The following is a 21,416-nucleotide window of genomic DNA, read 5'->3' as shown; positions in this document are numbered from 1 at the left end:
CTAAGGGACCACTTCCTCTTTGCAAATGGCTTACCATCAGTTTGAAACTGGTGGAAAGACTGTAATTCGGTCAGAAAACAGTAATACAAACCGTACCGATTTGGTATTTGAAGGAAGCCCTAAACACCTCCCTTTCAAATACCTAATCACAAAAGCAAAATATGACTCAGTAACAAGTTACCTAATCAAATTTTGCCTTTTGTACATCTGGCGCAATGTTCCTGTGTCTTTCTATTTAAAAAACAAGTCATAATTTATTGGCCGAAAATGCAAAAGAATGCGAAATACCATAGATTTCAAAGTCTATATAATTTGGGTAATTTTTTTCACTCACAGGCCCTATTTCAGTCTTATCCAGTTGGTGGTCCTGCTCACCAGTGACTTAAATCCACTTTAGTCCACTAAGTACCATCAGCAAAAAAGTGGCAATGAAGTTAAAAAAAAAACTCACAGGAAAAATTCAACATCAATTTAGAAAAAGAGAGTTAATTTTAATAAATTATTTAACACCAAACAAAAAATGTCCAATCAGTAGAATCAGTGTTACGAATTTTTAAGGTTTAAGGTAAAAATGATCAAAGTGCCAACCTCAGACATCTAGTCATGCATGACCAGCTCAAATAAAAATATATGGTTGACCACGATGGAGCACAAGTCAGATACAAAATGTATATTGGGGCCTCCGGCGTTTTACTTTGATCTTAAAAGAAATTTTGAAGAAAAATTTTCTGAGAAGGTAATGTTCAGTGGGGCAAGGCTACAGGTGGTGTTGTAGCAGGGAGCACCATTGTCGGGGAGCTGCTGGGTGAAGTAGCAGTGATGTTTTCTTTGTTTGGACTTAATCTCTTTATTAGAAGTCAAAAATCTCTGTGGAGGCGAGGCTGGAGACTGAAGCCTGCAAGAGTTCCACGAGTTTGGACACCCCTTTTGCAAAGGACTGCTGAACAGGATTTGTTGCTGTGGAGAAGAAGGTAATGGGAGCTTGCGTGAAGTCAGGCTGACTGGCAATGCACGTTGAGCAGGTAGACAAACAGGATGGTCCTGTCTACTCTTGGTTCCCAGCGCAGTTTTTAGCCAACATTTTCTAAGGCCCAAGTTTAGGATTTTGGATATCTAGGCACCTTTAGCACTACCACCACAAATCCAGGATTGAAGGGTTACCACTTGGGAGATTAAGACTCACTCAGACTGGGCCCTGGTGTGGATTCAAGATGGTTTGAGCTTTTTCTGTCCCTGGGACTCTGATCAGGAAGCCAGGCAACCAGCCCTTGGAGTCACTCCGGTAGTCCTGGATTCAAGTGATGAAACAGGGTACAAGGAGCAGGGTAGGTCTCTGAGGGTTCACAGCAGGCTCTAGGAAGCTAAGAAGTCCTTCCAGTGGCAGCAAAGCAATCTTGTGAAGTTCACAGCAGGCCAAAGTAGAATGCTGTCCTCTAATAGTCCTTCCATATGTCCAAACAGTGAACTGAAGAGTGAGTATAAAGATCCTATTTTTTTTAACAACTTGTGCCTTTTTTGAAATGGGAGAAGATTCTAGAGAATTCCCTTTGAAGAGCTTGAAACCTCCAGCTTCCAGTGTCCTTGCTCCAAGCTGGCTGCATGAGCAATGCAGGTGTAACAAGTCTTTTGTGTGATGGCAGAGCACAGCCTATTCAGTTGCAAATGCGCTTATGCCCAGCTCCACCCCGTCCTGTCAGTTGATGCACACCTAATCCCTTTATTGTGAGTCTGTCTGGGAGAAATAAAAAAGGTCCAACTTCCAACTGCAGCAGGTCACGTGACCTAAGACAGACTGCAGGCACCAAATAGTTGGGGCAAGAGAATGCCTGCTTTCTAAAAGTGGCATTTTCAAAATTGGGTCTTAAAATTCTACTCTACCATTAAAGAGGATTTTTAATTACAATTTCTTAGACACCAAACATGCAATGTTTACCTGTTCCTAATCAAAAATTAGTGCAGTGGCATGTTTAAAAAAACTCCCTTTCCATACAAAATCTAGCATTTTAGTAGCAGCCTATGAACTAAGCTACAGCAACTGAGGACAACACCTGACTATATAACTTCCCACTCACAATATCTACTTAGATAATCATCAGCTATCTGCCAGAAGGCTCCTATATTCCCTCTCTTCCTTAGAGTGTCAAGTCCAGTCAACTATATGACAATGGGGAGGAAATCCATGTTTACTTTAGAGAGCATACACCTCTACCTGGACTACCACACTGTGATGTCATCCACACATATTGTGTCCTAGTTCCTGTGACCTCTTTGTAATCCTTGCCTATCTGGGACATTTTCCTTGGCTTAAGCTATCATAGATCAAGACTAGATTAGCTGGAGGACTGCAGTCACGAATCCACTCTGACAGACTCATTTATTGCTCTTCTATCATGTGAGACAATTGAAGCTAAGTACAGCCCTATACAGAGTGGACAGTGCTGGGGAGTGGCAGAATATGTTTTCTTGGAACACTTTATCCCTTACAAATCACTGATGTTCAGGGGCGTGCATGTCTACACACCTGTCACCAAGGATCAAGTTCACACTGTAGGAAGCTGGCTCTCTATGCAACTCTTCTTTGTCTGGGTCTTCTTAGGTTGTTGAAATCTGAGGTCTGGTGAGCCACCTAAATATTCAATGTAGGTGTATTACAAGGAGTGCCTGGTGGTAGTCGATGGGCTGACCACCTTGAGGGTGACTACCCCTTCTTATAACCACTTCTGCTGGGAAGTGGACATAACCCTAACCCTTGTGGCCCAATTCCTTTGAAACAAGATTGTGGGGGGTGGGAGGAGGTACTTTATGGCCTCCTTTTTGTGGTCTCCCCCACCAGTGGAAGTTTTGGTCACCCTTGTTTTGACCCAGTGGTCTGACTTCTTTCCCAATTCTTGAGGAGAAAGTGGACCTAAGTCTACTAGGTACTGATGTAGCTTTTCTAAAACAAATACTCAACAGATGCTCTTTCATTACTGAATTGTAAAGACCTTCATAATCATGCACATTGTTACCTTCTAACCGGTCACCTAGTGTCTTCACTAAGAAGTCCACAAAATCAACTCAGGAGCGACTCTGGGTTTTTCAGAGTCTCCCTGAATTCGATCCTGTACTCCTCAAGATATGCCCAAAGCCCTCAATCAGGTTAGCCTTGCATCTGCTTCATTCATTGTCAGAAGTCTATCCCTGCACTTCCTTGAGAACAGGTCTCACATAGGAGAGCCCCAATGCTTGTTTAGCATGTGTTCTGGCAACACAGGCCCTCTCATAGGCTGTAAACCACTTGCTGATATCATCACCTTCCTCATATTTGGGGACTATCTCTTTGGGGATTTTAAAGTCACACTACTTCAAGGCTGTAGTCTATTCCTGCCACCATCCATGGGTGCTAAACACATTTGTCTTCTCGCTTTTTCTATTGCTAGGATTCTATCTTATATGGAAAAGTCTCCAAGCTAATCTCTCTAAATGCATTTCCTCTTCTCTCTAGACCTTGAGGAACCTGAGTCATTTTCAATATGGGGAGGTGTGCTAGACACTTGTGGTACAGGTTCCACTCTTTTAAGTGGTGGAGGGTCCAATTCTCCCTCACTTGCACTGCCCTGATCTACAAGGTCAGTGACCTTATCTTCAGGATGGGCCTGCTCATGCTCTGCTAGAAGCTCCTAGAGCCTTGCACTGGTAGGATTTGAGCCTGTTTTTTTTGCACCTGTTACAGAGGGCCCTTAACGGCATGTCGAAAAGCCGAGGGTAAGGGGTGACGTTGAGCTCCACAACACTGTCCTCTGAGGTACTCGTTATTTTACTAAAGTGGAGACCTTTTTGATCTAGAGAAAAAATCCTAAAAGGTTTTTGCAGACCTAACGAAAGTAAGTTTTGAAAACATTTGTCATTAAGCTACAGGGACCTAACCAGGGCCCTAATAGTAATTATACAAATTTGGAAAAATACCCAATTCAAAATATGCAATTTAACTAAAGGCATTTTTTGTATTTACTCATGTAGTCACTTATTGACCAAGTGGTATCAGCAAATGTAAAGTAGCAGACCCCACCACTGTTCCACCAATATAGGAATCTGGCTTTCTATATAGTGCACTAAAAAGATATACACTGCAGACAGCCCAGTGGATCCCCAATTGGTATTGCAGAGGCAAAAGCAGATAAGACTAATACTCGGTTTTGTGGTAGTGTGGATGAGTAGTTAGGCTCATTAGAAGGTATTGCTAAGCATTTGTTGTACTCACAGAGGCAATAAATGAGATACTCACTCAACGGATAAATCAGAGACTAATTTAGAAAAATAAAAATTCTTTTTATACATGTTTCAAACCCAAGAACTTCGTAATCAGGTTAGTAGACTCAGGGGTGTCGGTGCACCTTTGGTCCTCTTCTCCTTTGCCCAGGGAGAAGCTTGCAGGGGTGTCTTTAGGCATCGTGTTTTCACATCCGGGAGCACTCGCTGTCAGGGGGGCCTGTGTGTTGAGGCTGCAGGCGCTGTGGGGAATTCCACAGGGGTGGACCTAGGTTGGACTCGAGCTCATCAGAGCTGGGGGATATCATTGGCACTGATGACCCACCTCAGATGGGGTCAGGGGTCACGGATGTAGGGGTTCCTGGAGCAGTTGAATTTTCACTCTCCACAAGCCTGTGTGAGAGGGGGCCTGTATGCAGAGGCTGCAGGCATTTTGGGAGAGTCCAAGATGGGTAAGACCACACTGGGCTTGGTCTCTGGGCAGCTGGGGACCCGCATTGCTACAGTCAGTTGGCTTCACCTCGGGTCGTGGACTTCGGGTGTAGTGGTAACATCTGGTACAAAGTTTCCTGGGTTCCAGCAGCTGCAGAGTCTTTTTTGTTTGGTGTTTCTTGTTGCATGGCAAGTACGGTGCCCATGGGAGACTTGAGTCTTTATTGGATGCTGGACGAGTTTGCTTCTTGTGCAAGATCGTCCGAGGTAAACAGGACGCCCAGAGGGGCTAAATCCAGGTCAGCTACTTCTTCTTTTACTCTTCTGCTGGTGCACCTCTTCTTTGTCTGGGTCTTCTTAGGTTGTCAACAACTGTGTTCTAGGGTTAAGAGCTGCCACCTAAATACTCAGACCACTTTGAGGTTGACTACAACCTTATTATGACCACTTCAACTGGGAAGTGGGTATAATTCTAACCCTAGTGGCCTAATTCTTTCCAAAGATGGAGGAATTAAGAAAGTAGTGTCCTTTTCAGCTCGTCCACCTTAGGGGTGGGACTGGCATGAAGTGGGTACTCCTCCTAATTTAACTAATTTTCCCTCCTGTGCTGCCACCAAGCATGCTGTCAAGGCAGGGAGGTTGGTCATCTCCACCATCTGGAGAGACTTGACTCACATTACAAAGCAGCAATGTCTTTGAAGCTCCCCGCCCTGGAATGTCCATCCTACCTGGGATAGGAGGTCACACCCCCAGTACAGGCTTTTGTCACAGGCCCTCAAAAGTGCTGGCACTCACCTCGGGGGGACCGAAACACATCTGTTGTAGCTGAACTGGTCAGGACTAGTCAGTCGGCACACTAGCAGCTGGTAGATCTTCAGGGGGCACCTCTGATGTGCCTTCTGTGTGCATGTATTAAAAATCCATTTGGGTCAGTGAGGGTTTATTATTCTGAGATGTTTGAGACCAAGCATCCCAGGATTCAGAAAAGACATCATGTAGGTGGGTAACTTGTAATGACCAGTATTTAGCACATGCATTTAAAATAGCTTCCTTGTGCACTTATTGTTGGAAAATGGGTTATTGGTAGGGCAGGTAGGTACCTACACCTAGCAACAAGCCACAAACCTCCACAAAAGTACAGTTAGGTCTCAGTAAATTAATCCCAGCTCTACCCTTGGTAGCTTGGCATCGAGCGTCAAGGCTTAACTTAGGAGACAAAGGCCCTCATTCTGACCTTGGCGGGCGGCGGAGGCCGACCGCCAAAGTCCCGCCGTCAAGTTACCGTTCCGCGGTCGAAAGACCGCGGCGGTAATTCTGACTTTCCCGCTGGGCTGGCTGGCGGTCGCCTTCAGACCGCCAGCCAGCCCAGCGGGAAAGAGGCTTCCACGATGAAGCCGGCTCGGAATCGAGCCGGCGGAGTGGAAGCTGTGCGACGGGTGCAGTTGCACCCGTCGCGTATTTCACTGTCTGCGCAGCAGACAGTGAAATACTTGTAGGGGCCCTCTTACGGGGGCCCCTGCAATGCCCATGCCAGTGGCATGGGCACTGCAGGGGCCCCCAGGGGCCCCGCGACCCCCCCTACCGCCATCCGGATCTCGGCGGTCCGACCGCCGGGATCTGGATGGCGGTAGGGGGGGTCGGAATCCCCGCGGCGGTGCAGCAAGCTGCGCCGCCGCGGAGGATTCAATGGGGCCGCGGTACACTGGCGGGACCCCGCCAGTGGTGCCGGTCCGACCGCGGCTTTACCGCCGCGGTCGGAATCCCCATTGGAGCACCGCCGGCTTGTCGGCGGTGCTCCCGCGGTCCTCCGCCCTGGCGGTCAAAGACCGCCAGGGTCAGAATGAGGGCCATAGTGTAAAGCATTCAAATATCACAAAACAGTAATTAAATAAAACACAGGAAACAGTTTAAAAATCCAAAACCAATTTATAAAAATAGCTTATATTTTTATCTTTAAAATGACACAAAAACGATTAAAATCGGTTCAGGGGAACCGGAGATATGAATTTTTAAAGTATTATTATTTTCTAGCGCTTAGAAACAAAAAGCGCCAATCGGGTCATCTGGTTGCACCAGGACCGGGGCAAAGTCAAATTTCAGGCCGACCGCGATGGAGCCCTGCTCGGCTACAAGTCGCGGGAGGCCTCGGTTAAAAAGTTACCTTCTGACTTAGTCTCTTTTTTGATGTTTTTCTTCCCCGGGACGAACCTGCCAGTTGGATCCGACCTCCTGGAGCCCTTGTCCGGATACGCGAAGTCGGTTTCCTCGGTGGTGATTTTTACCTTCGGACTTAGTCGTTTTTTCGAGATGAAAATCCTTCGACCGGGGTAAACCTGGATCTTGATCCGACGTCCATGGAGCCCTTCTCGGATACGATTGCTGGGAGGTCCCGGTCAACTTTTTACGTTCGGACTTAGGCCCTCATTCTGACCTTGGCGGGCGGCGGAGGCCGCCCGCCAAAGTCCCGCCGTCAGGTTACCGTTCCGCGGTCGAAAGACCGCGGCGGTAATTCTGACTTTCCCGCTGGGCTGGCGGGCGGTCGCCTTCAGACCGCCAGCCAGCCCAGCGGGAAAGAGGCTTCCACGATGAAGCCGGCTCGGAATCGAGCCGGCGGAGTGGAAGCTGTGCGACGGGTGCAGTTGCACCCGTCGCGTATTTCACTGTCTGCGCAGCAGACAGTGAAATACATGTAGGGGCCCTCTTACGGGGGCCCCTGCAATGCCCATGCCAGTGGCATGGGCACTGCAGGGGCCCCCAGGGGCCCCGCGACCCCCCCTACCGCCATCCGGATCTCGGCGGTCCGACCGCCGGGATCTGGATGGCGGTAGGGGGGGTCGGAATCCCCGCGGCGGTGCAGCAAGCTGCGCCGCCGCGGAGGATTCAATGGGGCCGCGGTACACTGGCGGGACCCCGCCAGTGGTGCCGGTCCGACCGCGGCTTTACCGCCGCGGTCGGAATCCCCATTGGAGCACCGCCGGCCTGTCGGCGGTGCTCCCGCGGTCCTCCGCCCTGGCGGTCAAAGACCGCCAGGGTCAGAATGACCACCTTAGTCTCTTTTTCGGATGTTTTTCTTTACCGGGACGAACCACGAAGTCAGGCCGGGTCGCGGTTGAGGCAAGCCGGCTAGAATTTCCGCGTCGGGTCGGTCACTTTATGGAGCTTTTTTCTAAAAATTCTCCAATCTTCTCCAAACTTCTGGGGCTTCACCCAGATGTTCTTTTAAGGTTCTTTTGGGGTCCACAGCTCACCCCAAGGGTCCAGAAGTTCTGTGATGGTCCTTGGGAAGTGCGGACTTCAACTCCCAGAATGCACCTGGCGCAAACTCCTTTTTGGCCACTGGACAGTGGTCAGCTGGTCGCTTTCTTCAGGAGTTGGTGCAGGGGACTCTGGTTAGCAATTTTTCACCTGTAGCAAACAGGGAGTCCCTCCTTGAACCAGTTGAAGCCAGGCAAAGTCCTTCTTGTGGTGAAGCCCAAGTGTGCAGCTGGTGCAGTCTTTCTGAGTGCAGGGTCCAGGTGCAGGCCAGGGGTCCAGCAGGGCAGTCCTTCTTCTCCTTGTAGTTCTTTCTTCTTGAAATTTGGTGGGGATCTGAGGCGTGGGTGCAGGTCTGCCAGTTTTATCCTTGCTCCTGGGTGAAAAGCAGGGGGGCCCTGGTCCTCCAATCAGGGACAGGGTCGTCCCCCTGTGATGACCACTTCCTGGGAAGTGTGGCAAAAATCCATCCCAGAAGGCAACAGTCTCTAAAAATCCAAAATGGATGAATCTGATTTTTAGAGGAGAGATCTGGCTGAGCCCACCCACTGGTGTGGCTAAAATCATAAACACACCCCTCTCCTGCCCTCTCCTAATCTAATCAAGGGGGCACCTAGCTGTCTGGGGTTGCAGGATGTGGGGGTGTTGCTGGGTGCTCCAGATGTCCTTCTCTGCCTTTGAAGACCAGTTTGGCAGCCCTCCCCCTTCCTGCTTCCCCATCTGCTGAGGGGAGATTCTCTCCCCCAAGCACATTCCTTTGTGTGAAGTCAGGCCACTTCACACCTCATTAAAGTAGCCTGGCAGAAGCTGCTGCAGGCTGGCCAATCAGAGCACAGGAGCAAAAACAATGCAGAGCTGAAATTGGCAACTTTTTAGGTAAAGTCTAAACTTTTTACCTGCACTAGTTATATTAAATCCAACAACTGGAAGTTGTGGGATTTATTATAACAATCAATTTGATACCAAATTCTTGGTATGTAACATTTAAGGAGACTTTAAAATTTAAAATAAAGTCTGCCCATTCTAGCCTATGAAGGCCATTTACTTCAATGAGGGAAAAACGAATTTGGCTGTTTTTACCTCACCAGGGCTTATAAATCTATTTTTATAAAGTCCCTGCTTATAGTTACATGGCACCCAGCCCTAGGGGCACATAGGGCACACCTTAGGGGTGACTTATATGTAAAAATAAGGTAGTTTAAGACTTTGGAAGTACCTTTAATTCCAAAGTCGAATTTGCATATAACTTTAATTTAAAAGCAGCCAGCAGTGCAGGCTTGCTTTTAAAATGACACTGGGCACCTCAGCAATGCACCTAGGTGTGCACCACCTATGCTGTGGTCCCTAAACCTACATGCCCTACCATATACTAGGGACTTATAGGTAGGTTAACTTAGCCAATTATAATTAGCCTAATTTGCATATCCATTTTACACAGAGCACAGGCCCTGGGACTGGTTAGCAGTACACAGGGCACCATCAGAGTCAGGAAAACACCAGCATAAAGTGGAAAATGGGGGCAAAAAGTTAGGGGGCCTCTGCAATCAGCCCCAGTTTCTCACACAACCCCCCCCCAGCCCACACGCCCAGGAGACTCAGCCCAACCCTGGGAGAGTCTTCCTGGCTTGTTAGGCGAGGAAGACAGTGAAGAAAACTGGCTGTCCCTTTGCAGGGCCTACTCTGCCTTACATCCTCCTGTCAGGGTCTCTCCCTCTGGGTAGTGAACCCACCCCAACAATGAAAGGACCCATTCCAAACTGAAACTTCCCTCTAGGGGGGTCTTCCTCCTCTCTCTCTGCCAACTTGGGTAGTGAGGTGCCCACCTCCCCTACTCCTAACTTTGCTAGGGCAACACCTAGCTTACCCAAAGAGGTCACCCAACACTTGAGCAACCCCACCATGACCAATAGGGTCAGGGGGCCTACTTTGCTATTGGCCCTGTGGTCTGCCTCCCAGGCCAAGTACAGTGCTGCCAGGAAGGCTAGCACCCAGCAGAGGCTACTGACAGCTGTCAGTACCCAGAACCACACCCTAAGCTCTCCACTGACAGGTGGCTGAGCTGCTTTAGGGGCATCTTTGGGGTCCTGGTACCCCTCTTGCTGTCTAGAGTGGGGGGCTACCACCTCCTGTGGCAGACACCCTCCTTCCACTCTCCCTTCTGTCAGTGCAGGGGCAACACCTTGCATCTGGACAGCTGCCTGACTACTCAGGACTTCCTTGGGGTCAGGTGAGGCCTCACCAGTGCCAACTCTGGGCTCCCCCCCTACTGGGGCAGAAGGCCCTTGGCTCCTTGGAACTCTCTTTAAGAGTGGCCTACCCTTCCTTTTCTTCTTTCCTTTTCTTGGGGACCCCTGTCTCCTAACTGTAGGGACTGACTCCCCAGGACTTTGGGTAGGGGGGGCGCCCTGGGCGACCACCCCATCTGTGACCAGACTCACCTCTGGGAGGTCATTGCCCAGGATACAATCTAGGGGAAGGTCAGCACTGACTACCACCCTAATCCAGTCAAGGATACCCTCCCTCTCTAGGGGCACTATGGCTACAGGTTTGGAGGTGACCTCCCCTGTGGCTATCCTGACTTTCTTTGTCTTTCCTGGGACATACATGTCTGGGGTCACTAACCGGTCACTCACTACAGTGTGACTGGCACAGGTGTCTCTCAGGCCAGTGGTAGGGATCCCATTCACTTGAATGTGGTGGAAGTGCCTACTCCCACCCTCAGGGATCACCAGCTTACCATCTGGTCCTGTCTCCCAGCACAATGCTAGGAGGACTTCATCATCTGAGGAATCCTCCTCTATGGCTACACTGGACAGCCCAGTGCTAACCACCTTCTTTGGACAGGCTGCATCTCCTCTGAAGTGACCTGTCTGCTGACAGTCAAAGCAAGCCCTACTGTCCAAGAGCTTTTTTAACCCTGGGTCTCCCTGTCTCTGCATGTCAGAGTGGGAGTGGGATTTACTCTCCTCCTTCTTAGGGTTCTGGGGTACAGAGGGAGTCTCTGTGGTGGGCTTACCACCTCCCTCCTTAGGTTTTTGGGGACCTGTCCCCCCCTTCTTGGAGTCTCCCCCCTGGGACTTGACAACCACCCTGGTTCTCAACCACTCATCAGCTGCCTCCCCTAGCTCTCTAGGGTTGGTCAGCTTAGAGTCCACTAGATGCTGGCGTAACCTTTCTTGGATACAATTGGTCAAGATGTGCTCTCTCATGATCAGATTGTATAACCCCTCATAAGTATTTACTTTGTTGCCAATAATCCAGCCCTCTAGTGCCTTTAGTGAGGTGTCCACAAAGTCAACCCAAGACTGGGTACTGACCTTCTGGGTGTCCCTGAACTTCACTCTATATTGCTCTGGGGTCAGACCAAACTTCTTGACTAAGCACCTCTTCATACTAGGGTATGAATCTGCCTCCTCCCCCCTTAAGGTCAGAAGCCTATCCCTCCCTGAGTTGGGGACCAACTCCCACAAAAGGGAACCCCAGTATTGAGGCTTAACCCTTCTCATTTGGAGTGCCCTCTCAAAGGCCCCTAGCCACTTATCTATGTCATCCCCCTCTACATAAGCAGGAACCACCCCCTTGGGTAATCTGGGGCAAACTCCCCCACCCATGGACACCTCAGCTTCTTTATCGCTGCTTCCATCTTTTTTTTCTTTGCTTGCCCACTTCTTTTTTTCTAGGGCAAGCTTATCTGCCTCCAAAGCTATGTAGGCTAGCTGGGCTTCCAGCTCTCTCTCCCTGATGGATGGGTTCTCTCCTCCTGAAAGGACCCTCTTCCTACCACTAGCTTTGGGTCTGCCCCTAGTGACTGTGTTTATTGAGGACCGTTCTTCCTCTTCCTCACTTAGGTTCGGATGCCTTCCCTCCCCTGAGTGGTTAGAGTTAGCATCTTCCCCTTTTTCTTCCTCCTCTGGAGCTTCCTCTGTCTCTACCTCTTGGGCCTCAGCCCATGCTGTCAGGGATTTAATCAGGATTTCCTTCCTGAGATTAGTGGTTGCAGGCAACCCCCTCTCAATACACAACCCCCTAAGCTGGACTACTGTCAGTGTGGGTAGGCTAGCCAGATCAAGCTCCATGGTTCCCTAGTTTTGTGTCAACAAAAACTTTTTGCAAAAATTGGAAACAAGAATTTAGAAAAATTACAAAAATTCAATAATTGAAATTAATCCAAATTAATTTTTTTTTAAAAAAATTTAAAATTAAAAATTAAAAACAATTTTTGCACTAGGACAATTTAAAGGATTTTTAATTTGTTTTATCTAAAACTGTAACGTGATATTGAACACAAGTACAGGATCCCACCGCTGCCACCAATTATGTTGGAAAATGGGTTATTGGTAGGGCAGGTAGGTACCTACACCTAGCAACAAGCCACAAACCTCCACAAAAGTACAGTTAGGTCTCAGTAAATTAATCCCAGCTCTACCCTTGGTAGCTTGGCATCGAGCGTCAAGGCTTAACTTAGGAGACAAAGTGTAAAGCATTCAAATATCACAAAACAGTAATTAAATAAAACACAGGAAACAGTTTAAAAATCCAAAACCAATTTATAAAAATAGCTTATATTTTTATCTTTAAAATGACACAAAAACGATTAAAATCGGTTCAGGGGAACCGGAGATATGAATTTTTAAAGTATTATTATTTTCTAGCGCTTAGAAACAAAAAGCGCCAATCGGGTCATCTGGTTGCACCAGGACCGGGGCAAAGTCAAATTTCAGGCCGACCGCGATGGAGCCCTGCTCGGCTACAAGTCGCGGGAGGCCTCGGTTAAAAAGTTACCTTCTGACTTAGTCTCTTTTTTGATGTTTTTCTTCCCCGGGACGAACCTGCCAGTTGGATCCGACCTCCTGGAGCCCTTGTCCGGATACGCGAAGTCGGTTTCCTCGGTGGTGATTTTTACCTTCGGACTTAGTCGTTTTTTCGAGATGAAAATCCTTCGACCGGGGTAAACCTGGATCTTGATCCGACGTCCATGGAGCCCTTCTCGGATACGATGGCTGGGAGGTCCCGGTCAACTTTTTACGTTCGGACTTAGTCTCTTTTTCGGATGTTTTTCTTTACCGGGACGAACCACGAAGTCAGGCCGGGTCGCGGTTGAGGCAAGCCGGCTAGAATTTCCGCGTCGGGTCGGTCACTTTATGGAGCTTTTTTCTAAAAATTCTCCAATCTTCTCCAAACTTCTGGGGCTTCACCCAGATGTTCTTTTAAGGTTCTTTTGGGGTCCACAGCTCACCCCAAGGGTCCAGAAGTTCTGTGATGGTCCTTGGGAAGTGCGGACTTCAACTCCCAGAATGCACCTGGCGCAAACTCCTTTTTGGCCACTGGACAGTGGTCAGCTGGTCGCTTTCTTCAGGAGTTGGTGCAGGGGACTCTGGTTAGCAATTTTTCACCTGTAGCAAACAGGGAGTCCCTCCTTGAACCAGTTGAAGCCAGGCAAAGTCCTTCTTGTGGTGAAGCCCAAGTGTGCAGCTGGTGCAGTCTTTCTGAGTGCAGGGTCCAGGTGCAGGCCAGGGGTCCAGCAGGGCAGTCCTTCTTCTCCTTGTAGTTCTTTCTTCTTGAAATTTGGTGGGGATCTGAGGCGTGGGTGCAGGTCTGCCAGTTTTATCCTTGCTCCTGGGTGAAAAGCAGGGGGGCCCTGGTCCTCCAATCAGGGACAGGGTCGTCCCCCTGTGATGACCACTTCCTGGGAAGTGTGGCAAAAATCCATCCCAGAAGGCAACAGTCTCTAAAAATCCAAAATGGATGAATCTGATTTTTAGAGGAGAGATCTGGCTGAGCCCACCCACTGGTGTGGCTAAAATCATAAACACACCCCTCTCCTGCCCTCTCCTAATCTAATCAAGGGGGCACCTAGCTGTCTGGGGTTGCAGGATGTGGGGGTGTTGCTGGGTGCTCCAGATGTCCTTCTCTGCCTTTGAAGACCAGTTTGGCAGCCCTCCCCCTTCCTGCTTCCCCATCTGCTGAGGGGAGATTCTCTCCCCCAAGCACATTCCTTTGTGTGAAGTCAGGCCACTTCATACCTCATTAAAGTAGCCTGGCAGAAGCTGCTGCAGGCTGGCCAATCAGAGCACAGGAGCAAAAACAATGCAGAGCTGAAATTGGCAACTTTTTAGGTAAAGTCTAAACTTTTTACCTGCACTAGTTATATTAAATCCAACAACTGGAAGTTGTGGGATTTATTATAACAATCAATTTGATACCAAATTCTTGGTATGTAACATTTAAGGAGACTTTAAAATTTAAAATAAAGTCTGCCCATTCTAGCCTATGAAGGCCATTTACTTCAATGAGGGAAAAACGAATTTGGCTGTTTTTACCTCACCAGGGCTTATAAATCTATTTTTATAAAGTCCCTGCTTATAGTTACATGGCACCCAGCCCTAGGGGCACATAGGGCACACCTTAGGGGTGACTTATATGTAAAAATAAGGTAGTTTAAGACTTTGGAAGTACCTTTAATTCCAAAGTCGAATTTGCATATAACTTTAATTTAAAAGCAGCCAGCAAGGCAGGCTTGCTTTTAAAATGACACTGGGCACCTCAGCAATGCACCTAGGTGTGCACCACCTATGCTGTGGTCCCTAAACCTACATGCCCTACCATATACTAGGGACTTATAGGTAGGTTAACTTAGCCAATTATAATTAGCCTAATTTGCATATCCATTTTACACAGAGCACAGGCCCTGGGACTGGTTAGCAGTACACAGGGCACCATCAGAGTCAGGAAAACACCAGCATAAAGTGGAAAATGGGGGCAAAAAGTTAGGGGGCCTCTGCAATCAGCCCCAGTTTCTCACACTTATTATGTCTCATAATCAACAGAAACATAGCAGAGGCATATCTGCTCATGCGCCGTTAATGCACCCTGCCTTAGGGGTGTCTACACTCGGCACATGCAATGATAGGGTACCTGGCACAGAGGGATGTGTGACAGGCTGTGTTTTCAATTTAGCCTGCATCAACTCACACAGTTTGCAATGGCAGCACTGTGTGGATTAGGTGAGGGGCCTCTGAGGGTAGCACAATTGGTGCTGCAGTCCTCAGAGACCTTCCTTAGTAACCTAGACCAAAGTTACTGGGGTATCATTTCCTAAAGACTTACAGTGGTAGCTAAAGAGTATGCCAATTGCGAAAACCAACTGTTCAGCTTTTGGGGAAAGTGATCTGGCACTGGGGACCTGGTTAGCATGGACCCAGTGCACTAACAGTCAAAGCTACATCGGAAACCAGGCAAAACGTAGGGGCTAACCATGTCAAAAAGGGTGCTTTCCTACACCCACCATTCCTTAAATAACAATGTACATTATGCTATATCTTACCCTGATTCAAAAAGGGACTGCAGTGCATTGACCAATAGTTTCATGAGGTGGTCCTGACCTTCTCTGGTTTCCAGCACCTATGCAAGTGTATTGGTGAGCTCTAAAGCATGGTCTGGGTTCAAGAGGTCACGGTGCAGAGAAAGGTATTTGCTATATAGTCACCTGGAATACTTCTGACACCACAAATCACAGCATTTCTTCATATTTGAAAACAATGAGCATTGTAGACTAGGGTTAGTTGGGACATCCCACCTGCAAGGAAGCTTGAATGTTTACAGGGCTCTGCCACTGTGGTAATAAGGCAAGCACAGCTGTACTCTTTCATCATGGGAGTGAGGTGTTGCATTCATGGCTGCTGGCAAAACTACTGTACTTTGTCCCAGAGCCAGAGGTAGATGGGGTATCCTGCACTCATGGAAAAAGTAGGGCAGAATTCCCCTAATGAACACAGGAATGGTCATGGCGGGATGGTGAAGCTTCACCTGACCCTTCAGGTAAATATTGTCACCAGAGGAAATTACAGTGGAAACTCATACAATTCCAATAAATAAATGTCACAGACATTTCCAGCACAGTGAACATTCATTGTGTAATCATGGGAATTTAAAGCCCAAAAAAACAGCTGGAATTCCCTGCACGGTTTGAAACACTGGTCTTCAGCAACACAGAATGTAAATTAAAACTATTTAAAGTGAGCCTATCTCCTACACTATGCTGCACCCACTCGGAAAGATTTAACAAAGTACCAGATAATCATAAAACAATAATTAACTGATAGTGCTTGCTTCTGGATGGGTGGCTTTGTAGTTTTGAAGTTAAAGTATATTGAGTGCACGTTACCATAGTTACATGGAATTTTAGAATGGCTTTTTCGGCATAATTGCTACATATTTCTCAACAGGCAGTAGAACGTCACTATTTGGTTCTAATGCGAGAGCGTTCTGAAAGCATATCATAATGATCGGGATATGATGAGTAAAACAATTTGAACAGTAAAAATGTCCTCTTGATTAAGGCAACTCTGACTGTTTTGGGTCGCTTTGCCTCAGTACCATACGTTTGTCTCTTTTTAGTGCTGAAAATTGCATTAGTAGTGCATAGTATGTTTGAAAATGACCAAAATGATTATAGATGCATTATATTAACAATTACTTCAACTCCATCCCAATAATTTTAACACCATGACCAATGAGACCATGGAAGGAAATCTCCAATGGAGGAATAAAGTTTAAAGGTTTCTTACAAACACAAGCTCATAGTCATGTAGACAATGAGCAAAACTAAATTATAAAGATACATATAATCACCATGAGCTGTTCAAGGTGACAAAATGGATTTAGGCGAACCAACAGCAATAAAACTAACCAATCAAGAAGAGTGTGCAACTAGGTCAATGGACCTTTGGACCCAGAAAGATGTGTGGTGAACCATCAACAATATTTCAACAACACCCCAACAATTTACACACCATGACCACTGTGGCCACGGAAGGAAAACTCCAATCAAGAATACAGTTTAAAAGTTTATTACAAGCAGAAGCTCAAAGTCATGTAGACAATGCACAAAACAAATTGTAGAGATACACAATCACAATGGGCCATCAAAGACAATGAAATAGATTCAGATGAAGTAACATCAATAAAACCAAGCATACATGAAGAATGATTAATAAAGTAAAAATAAATATCAGTGACACAGAAATCACACTGTGCTCAGATTGCGCAATCATTAGTCAATTCAAATTTAGCAGAGTCAATAATCGTTGGCTGGGCACAGGTCAATACCACAGCTAACCACATTGGGGGAATACATATATGGGGAGGAACACATGTAGGCAAAATATAAAAATGCAAAAACGATGACAAAAAAAATAAATACCGGGCTAAAAGTCACTAACTAAAATAAAGGGAAATAAGCATCAGCATGGTGGAGTTTCTAACATAAAAGGACATTTCATAGGGCAATGGCAAATGGCAGAGAAGAAGATACCTCTTGAAGGGATACAGAATTCAGGGAAATGTCATCTGCAAAGCATCTGGTCAGCAAGGCATCTGCAAGCATCAAGAAAGTGTCTTTCTTTGACCAAAACAAGACTGATACTGCTTTAACTCCTGAGAATGAACTGCTCTAAACAAAATTTGAATGTTCAATGGTATATTAGTTCACAAAAAGTATTTTGATTTGTCAAAAGTGTCAGTTCAGATTACCTTGAAGGGGCATCAGCCAATTAAAAATGAACACCAGATTGTGACAGTTTGAAAATGTCCCCTGTCTGTCATGGGAACACATCCTTTGCTTGTGACTCCAAACAGGTTGAAAAAATTGTATAGGATCTCAGTCATTGTTCCTGCACTTTAAAATTCTCAAGGACAAATGGGTACGGTTCTTCTACAGTGGACAATAGACTGTTTACAAAAGGGACGTGGCTTCTCATGGGAATGAAACCTGAAAGAAAACTTAATTTTATGAAAAAAGAATTCAACACTTACATGACTACAAAATGCCAACTCTTTTAGCCACATTTATGCTAACACAAGTAAAAATATAAACTGCACTTTATTAATTCAATTTAGTAAAACACATATAATATGCAAACTTTTAAATTCATCATTAATAATATTTTTTAGTATGAAAAAAACATTTGATTTAAATGGAAAAGCTTTGTTATTGCACGTCATTAGGTATAACAGAGAACTTCATTTTCTCACTTGCATATATATTTAAAGTCATTAATCTTTCATAAATCACAAAAAATCTAATTGGTACCTACATGGACTATGAGTTTAGGGTCTAAATTACATTTTAGCATCAACTTTAACCTTCTAGCATGTAATTTAATGAGGAAGGCACCTTTGTCACATACAAATACAATACAAATAAATGCACATTTAAAATGTGTGCCAGTGCAGCTTTCCATACTAGTTTTTCAACTCCCGATGTTTATAAAATAAAACTTGTCAGTCTGATGACTTTTGTGAAAGGAGGGGCAGAGCTAAAATTTACACTCTATCAGTATGTTTGGCAATGACCAAAATGATTTATGATGCATACTATTAATAATACTAATATTAATGATGATACTAAAACTGAGGGTTGTGGTAATGATTGGGTTAATGATTATTATTATTAGTAATATATCGGAATTTCCTTTTTTATATGAGAGTTCTACAAATTTATATTTAGAGAATATAGTCCTGAAAAGCTTAAAAATGATTATGCACATTTAAAGAAATATGTTGTCATGGTGATATAATATCAAAACAAACAAATAAATAGCAGAATTTCATTTGGACTGTTTATTTAATCTTTAGAAATGTATAGCACTTTGTTTCCAAAATTCTGCTAAAGAAATAGAGAGAAATGTAACAGGCAATAAGCAGACATAAAGAGTTTGTGTGAACAGGGAAACACCTAAACGATTAGAGTGGGGAATAGAAGATGGAGTACAAAGGAGAAATGGTGGTCTATTAAAAGAGATTTTCACTGGAAGCAAACAATTAAATGTTGTAGATAGGAAGTCAAGCGGAGGTGGGATGGAGAAGCAGACAGAATTATAAAATATATACAGAGGAATGGAAAGCTAGGAAGAGAAGTGTAGATATTTATCAATTATGAAAACATTAGAAAAAATGTATTGAGTGGGACACAAAGAAGTTGATGAACAATAGAATAGGGATGACAAACGGTGGAATTTAAGCTTGAAGTGGGAGGAATAATTAAGTTTGGAAATGATAAACAGACAGAAATGTATAGGAATCAACAGATAGAAGGGGATGGATAGATAAAAGGCAAAACCTATGCATGCATTGGAACAAACTTCGCTAGGAGGTACCAGAGCACTGAACATTACTTGGAGGCAATGGGAGAAATTCTAGAAGATTGAGTACTACAAGTGGGCATTGCACACATACAATTCACACATTACAATTTCTTTTTTTTACATTCGCTCTGTGCACAATCCAGAGTTGTAGGGTTGGGGATGACAGACTTAAATAAAGGAAATTAGCAGTGCAAAAAATCAGAGTATTAGGTGGAGGTGTGAAAACCCACTTCAAATAACAATCCCAGTCTTTGTCAGGGTGAACCACCAAAGTCACAAAATTAACCTGTGCTTGACCTTCTGGTAGCTTGCACAAAGCAACTAGGCTAACTGAGAGGCAATTTGTAACATATTTATGCAGTACTCAAACAATTAAAATACCACACAGAGTTAGTAAAGTAGAGAATATTTTAATAAATAAAATAACATTAAAAAGACAAAAATCAAATCAGTAAAACCAGAGGTACACTTTTTCAAGTTTGAATTAAAAGCAGCACCAAAAAGCACAAAGCTCCGGCACTGGGTATCTGTTTCAACTAGACTGGGTCAAAGTCAAAAGTTAAGTCCAACCGTGATGGAGTACGGAACAGATACAGGGGCCAGGTTCATCCCAGTGAAAAGTTTACTAACAGACTCTCTATGGAGAAAAAGTGGCAATCAATAAGTCGTGGGGGGGGCAAGTTGCAAACTGGATCCAAAACGATGTTTGATGTTGGTCGGTTGCTAAAGAGCGGGGTCCTGGTGAGATCACAGACGTGCATAGTCCAAGGTTGGTGGCCTTGAAGGCCTTGAAGTCAACAGATTATTGTTTGGCACCAGTTCCCATGAAGCCCTCCACATTTGGACTTAGAAACTTTTTTAGAATTCAGATTTCTTTTAGTAGGGCGAACCAGAAAGCTGAGACTGACTGGAGATTCAACAGGGATCCTGTCAACGGGGGTCTTAATCAGTTCTGCTGGCAGAAAATTGACAAAAAAGTCTAAAAGCCAGCTTTTGGAATATGGGCAGGAGGTGTACATTCTAATACCAGCCAAGAGTTGAGGACCTGGATGAACCACTGGAGGAATAATACTCCACCAGAGGCCAGCAGCAGGGTCCAGGGCAGGTCTAATTGAAATTGATCAGCTGAGCAGTGTCTGGGAGAGAGGCCTCCTGATGCTTGTTGTGTCCCTGTAGCTCAAACAGGAGGTCAGCCAACTTACCCCTTGAGTCATTTCTGGGGTCCAGTGTTCAGGACTAGCAGGTCCAGACTTCTTTCAGGTTCTTCAGATAGTAGTTTGGTTCTTCATCTGACTCTCTACAGGTCCAGGAGTGTTCTAAGGAGGGTACTTGAAATGTATGTTCATTGCCTCCTGTAGAAAGTTGAAACTACTGACCACTCTCTAACCAATGAGGTTAAAGTGTTCAGGGTGACACTACCCACTTTTGCTGCATGTCCTTAGTGTTTTATTATAAACTATCCCATAGTGCCATTTGCAACCTAAATTCAACATGGCAGAGCCTTTTTCCCTGGTAATGGGCACATTTTCCCTTTTGGTCATTTCAACCCAGTTCTGGGGGTGCTCCTCCTTTCCAGTGGGTTTGGAACAAAGTGACTAGCAAGACAAAAGGGAGGCAGCCCTATACGCGAGCTAAATCTGCCAGTGACAGTATAGGCATTTTTTAAGCTAAGGAAAGAGCGAGTCACAGCCCCTATACCATCCTGCTCAAGGAACAAAAATACCTCTCCACACTCCAGCTTTTTGTCAACTGTCTTGGAGTAATCCACGTCTCACTACCAGGGAGCCATCTGCAGTCAGGTGACAGTAGACACTGGCAGCAAGGCTCCTTTTGACATAGGCAGGAAAATGACAACTTTGTAAAAGTGTAATTTTCAAAATAGTATTAAAAATCCAACATGATTATTAAGCTGGATTTTAGATTACTATTAAAATGAGTCCTTCCTACAGTCATTCCAATAGCTGATCCTAAACTGAAATGAAGTACCATAAGTTGTTATAGTGCATCCTAGTATTTTCCTTTGGATGAGCCAGCCTTGCCACAGTGAAAAAGGACAGCTTTCACTGCCAGGACTTGGAAAACATGAACCATACATGTCCTACTTTTTAACAACATTGCACCCTGCCATGTGGGCATTTAGGGCTTCTCTTAGGAGTTACTTATCAGTGCTAAAAAGTGCAGTTTAGGTTTGACAAAAGTTATGTTTTGCCAAACTGAAATGGCAATTTAAAAGTACACACTCAGGCTGCAGGGACAGGCCCTGAGACATTCTTCGCAGTGCTAATTTAGTGGGTGAAACAATGAGTGTTGCAGCTGACTAGTAGCATTTAATTTTCAGGA

Source organism: Pleurodeles waltl, chromosome 8, assembly GCF_031143425.1.
Source record: "Pleurodeles waltl isolate 20211129_DDA chromosome 8, aPleWal1.hap1.20221129, whole genome shotgun sequence".
Classification (NCBI taxonomy): Eukaryota; Metazoa; Chordata; class Amphibia; order Caudata; family Salamandridae; genus Pleurodeles; species Pleurodeles waltl.
This window is presented reverse-complemented; position numbering follows the sequence as displayed.